General features: G+C 39.9%; 1 pseudogene; it reads right to left on the bottom strand.

Annotated features, from left to right (window-relative positions):
- Positions 1 to 1,105: 1,105 nt before the first annotated feature.
- LOC134970853 (5S ribosomal RNA) lies at positions 1,106 to 1,224 on the bottom strand (annotated as a pseudogene).
- Between the last annotated feature and the right edge of the window lie 4,363 nt (positions 1,225 to 5,587).

A 5,587-nucleotide genomic window follows, 5' to 3' on the forward strand; every position in this document is an offset into this window, starting at 1 on the left:
ACTGAATGTCACACAGGGGGGGAGGGGAGGGGGGAGAGGAGGTTTTGTGCTGCTGGCGCCGCTGCATGTGTGACAGCAGCCGGCAGCAGCAGGGATAGCAGCAGCAGCTCAGCACAGGGATGCAGAGCAGGTAGAACGTCTCTCCTTCCTGGTGCCTCCCTGCACTGCATCCCTTTGCTGGGCGGCTAGCGCTGGACTTGTGTGCAGTGTCGCTGACACTCCACAGCACTCTCACCTTTTACATTGATTCAGCCAGTCACACAGTTCTGCCAGCCAGTCACTATTGTTAGCGCCGGTGTCCCAACGCGCCGCATTACAGGGAAGTAGATGCACTAAATAAACTACAGCTCCCAGTGTTATACTCGTTCCGATGACAGTGTAGGTTCCTAAAGGATTGTATTGGTAATTATGTACTATTACTCTCACCTTGGTACTTCTTACGTATGCTCTCTTCTGTTTCCAGCAGGGAAATGAGGTTCATAAATAGACAGCAATAGAAGTACGAGATTAAAACATATTTTTTTAATCTATTTTTGTGACAACAGTGTATAATTATACCCTGCAGTAATGCTTACCACAAAACTTAGATATATTACAATTAAGTAGTTATGGATTTTCATCAAAATGTCATTTGTTTAAAGTAAATAAAATTAAGTTTTTATTTTACAGCAACAGTTGATCTCAGCAGAACTCCATCCTATACAGGAAGAATATTTGAATTAAGGACAACACATTTATCAAACATTGAATAATCCAAATAGATGCAATTATGGGTAATAAAGAGAGGAGAGAAAGGAAAAAAGTGACCCTTGTTGGGAGCACTCACTCTTGGAAACAACTGTGATAGAGATTATGTATAACGTATTAGATATTAAAACGTAACCTTTAATTCTTGATGAATAATATAAGAGTACACACAAAATATGTTTAAAAAATGATTAAATAATTTGAATCGTAAATTCGGGATTGCAACTGTGAACATATGGATGAAAAACCATGTATATAAGGCAGACGTGCGGCACAAATTGCGGCAGAACCAAGAAATTGCCCGCCAGGTGTTGATTTCTACAGTAGGTGCAGTAGCAAAAGTATTGCCATCAAGCAAAACCTACAACACCTGGTATTCCTTAGTGGTCAACCACCTAAGTACTGACCAGGCCCAACACCGTATTGCTTCCAAGATCGGACGAGATTGGGCATGTACGGTGTGGTATGGTAGTAGATTTAAAGTCGATGAGCAAAGACCTGTAATGGGTATGCAGTTATTGAATCCACCAAGGCCTGGTTGTTAAAATGGGCAGATAGTCTCTTAAAAAAGAGACATATGTTTGACCATCATTGCACCAAAGTGTATTCCAAATGTATAGGTATACAGAGGTTTTAAATCATATGGTCAATCGGTTTTGCCAAATGGAGCCGCCTGTACGTTGCTTATTTTTGTGCTATGCAACATTAATCCCAGAGGATTTTTCACATGTGGTAGGGCAATAGTGGACCCTTGTTATTCTGATGACATGCCAGCAAGATTAAAGATATCAAAACATAAATGTGTTTACAAGTAATGTAGTATAATTAAAACTGAAACTGCAATGATCCTGAGCAATCCACCATCCTCCCCCTCCCCCTTCACACAGCGTATAGGGCAGGGAATGGAAATGCACAAGAAAACATGTATTCAGCTGAAAAGACAGATTGGCAGAAGTGGATAGATAAATAGGGAATAAATCTCTAGAGACGTGATCTCCACTATCCACACTGAGGCTGGCTAAATCATTAGAGCCTGAAATGTCAATTGCTGTCTTAATAACAATCTTGTTAAATTGTTGTACTTGCAGTGAAAAAACACACAAAAAATATTGTATATGCTGTATGTCCACAGTGAGTCAATAAGAATTGTGAAAAAAACTGTGAAAAAAAACTCAATTGCCAGAGCGGAAAGTAGATTGTTGCTGATTGTATTTAATTTTATCAGCAACAGAGTGACACTGAAAGTGTCAATAGATTGTTACCTTATATATTAATAGCACCTTAAAAGCAACAGTTTATAGTGTGCAATGAAAAATGCCTTATTATAGAGACGGCATAGATTTGCCTGAAAGAGACCGATGCACACGGTGTTTAATTACAGCTGTGCGTGGCTGGAGAGCGGGAGACAAGTAAGAGTGCAGGATATAAAGAGATACTTGCAACAGCCTGTGCGTGTGTCCTGCTCGTTTGGTGCCGCTGACAGCTCGGCTTGACGAGCTGTGTGTCTTAACGGCTCCCCTGGTCTCCTCTCCTGCCGGTCTGCTGGTCACGTGAGCGCACTCACCGTGACCACGTTCACCTCCCAACGTACGTTTCACAGTAAGCTTGTTCACGGGTAGTGTGAACGGCGGGAGTGCAGACCTGGATTTTATTCTAATGAGATGATTATTAATTGGTTTCACCAAATGGTGATTGCGATGTAAAGGTCTGACTGCGTGTAATGAGCTTAATAGAGAAAAAGCTGAATAGATATGCTGCACAAAATGAAACTGCTATAGATAATTAATAAATGGATACCTGCAATATATATATGGAAGATGTCTTTAAAGATGAATTAATTGGAATAAGTACTGATATAATAGATTGGTTTAATAAATTGGTTGTATGTAAGTGCTGACAAGCATGTATGAAATATGAAAAAATAAAATTAATTAAAGTTAAATAGAATGTAGTGAAAATGGATGAATGATTAATGCCCGTATAAAACGTGTTGAAAAAATGGTGAATTGGGAGTGTTGTAATCGGATTGAGAATGTGAATGTGATGGGAGGGAAGGAGAATGAGGGGGGGGGGGGGGGGGGGGTTTGAAATGCATTAATTAATAGGGTGAAGAATAAAAATATAAATGTGAAAATAAAAATTAAATATATAAAATATAAAATAAAGTATAAAAAATATATATATAAAATGAGATATATTGTGAAGGCTGTATTAAAATTGCGTGAAAAAAATGTAAATTGCATGTGTGACAAAAATTTTTTTTGATGATGATGGTATGCTGAAAGTGTTTAAAATGAAAGGAAGGGCTGGGGGTGGGGTGGGTTAGGTTTGCTGAGGATGGAAAGTGGGGATAAAAAAAAGGGGGGGGGGGTTTGCCTAAGCAAACCTAACCCACCCCACCCCCAGCCCTTCCTTTCATTTTAAACACTTTCAACCCATATATCTTTCATCCAGTAGCATACCATCATCATCAAAAAAAATTTTTTGTCACACATGCAATTTACATTTTTTTCACGCAATTTTAATACAGCCTTCACAATATATCTCATTTATAATCCCCCTCTTCCCATACACCATCACAATTCACTGCCATCACTATGCACACACAATAAAAAATTCCCCCCCCCCTTACTCTACATATTTTTAATATATATATATATATATATTTTTTATATATATATTTTTTATACTTTATTTTATATTTTATATATTTAATTTTTATTTTCACATTTATATTTTTATTCTTCACCCTATTAATTAATGCATTTCAAACCCCCCCCCCCCTCATTCTCCTTCCCTCCCATCACATTCACATTCTCAATCCGATTACAACACTCCCAATTCACCATTTTTTCAACACGTTTTATACGGGCATTAATCATTCATCCATTTTCACTACATTCTATTTAACTTTAATTAATTTTATTTTTTCATATTTCATACATGCTTGTCAGCACTTACATACAACCAATTTATTAAACCAATCTATTATATCAGTACTTATTCCAATTAATTCATCTTTAAAGACATCTTCCATATATATATTGCAGGTATCCATTTATTAATTATCTATAGCAGTTTCATTTTGTGCAGCATATCTATTCAGCTTTTTCTCTATTAAGCTCATTACACGCAGTCAGACCTTTACATCGCAATCACCATTTGGTGAAACCAATTAATAATCATCTCATTAGAATAAAATCCAGGTCTGCACTCCCGCCGTTCACACTACCCGTGAACAAGCTTACTGTGAAACGTACGTTGGGAGGTGAACGTGGTCACGGTGAGTGCGCTCACGTGACCAGCAGACCGGCAGGAGAGGAGACCAGGGGAGCCGTTAAGACACACAGCTCGTCAAGCCGAGCTGTCAGCGGCACCAAACGAGCAGGACACACGCACAGGCTGTTGCAAGTATCTCTTTATATCCTGCACTCTTACTTGTCTCCCGCTCTCCAGCCACGCACAGCTGTAATTAAACACCGTGTGCATCGGTCTCTTTCAGGCAAATCTATGCCGTCTCTATAATAAGGCATTTTTCATTGCACACTATAAACTGTTGCTTTTAAGGTGCTATTAATATATAAGGTAACAATCTATTGACACTTTCAGTGTCACTCTGTTGCTGATAAAATTAAATACAATCAGCAACAATCTACTTTCCGCTCTGGCAATTGAGTTTTTTTTCACAGTTTTTTTCACAATTCTTATTGACTCACTGTGGACATACAGCATATACAATATTTTTTGTGTGTTTTTTCACTGCAAGTACAACAATTTAACAAGATTGTTATTAAGACAGCAATTGACATTTCAGGCTCTAATGATTTAGCCAGCCTCAGTGTGGATAGTGGAGATCACGTCTCTAGAGATTTATTCCCTATTTATCTATCCACTTCTGCCAATCTGTCTTTTCAGCTGAATACATGTTTTCTTGTGCATTTCCATTCCCTGCCCTATACGCTGTGTGAAGGGGGAGGGGGAGGATGGTGGATTGCTCAGGATCATTGCAGTTTCAGTTTTAATTATACTACATTACTTGTAAACACATTTATGTTTTGATATCTTTAATCTTGCTGGCATGTCATCAGAATAACAAGGGTCCACTATTGCCCTACCACATGTGAAAAATCCTCTGGGATTAATGTTGCATAGCACAAAAATAAGCAACGTACAGGCGGCTCCATTTGGCAAAACCGATTGACCATATGATTTAAAACCTCTGTATACCTATACATTTGGAATACACTTTGGTGCAATGATGGTCAAACATATGTCTCTTTTTTAAGAGACTATCTGCCCATTTTAACAACCAGGCCTTGGTGGATTCAATAACTGCATACCCATTACAGGTCTTTGCTCATCGACTTTAAATCTACTACCATACCACACCGTACATGCCCAATCTCGTCCGATCTTGGAAGCAATACGGTGTTGGGCCTGGTCAGTACTTAGGTGTCACGATCCGGGTATCTGGACGCCATTTCTTACCCATCAGATGCCTCCTAAGGCTGGCTCAGCACTCCAGGACCGGATCCCATCTGTTATCCTGATGTGTACATTCCTGTATCCTCTCCTGTCACTCTGGGACGCTGTCACAGTAAACGCCATATTACACCTGGCATGGCGTCTCCCGCGGCCTCCGCCGCCGTCCCTGAACTTCTGCATGCAGAGTGTCTGAGTGGCGATTACGTCAGCCGCGGCCTCCGCTGTGTCCGCATGGTTGGATGTGCATCTGTCAGCCTGGCGCCTCCTGTCTCCGGTGGCCGGCGCCGCCATTACTGTTTTCATTACCACATGGATTACAAACCAAACTTCCCTCCAAGTGTCTGCATGGGCGCAG

The sequence above is a fragment of the Pseudophryne corroboree genome, chromosome 11, assembly GCF_028390025.1.
Source record: "Pseudophryne corroboree isolate aPseCor3 chromosome 11, aPseCor3.hap2, whole genome shotgun sequence".
Taxonomy (NCBI): Eukaryota; Metazoa; Chordata; class Amphibia; order Anura; family Myobatrachidae; genus Pseudophryne; species Pseudophryne corroboree.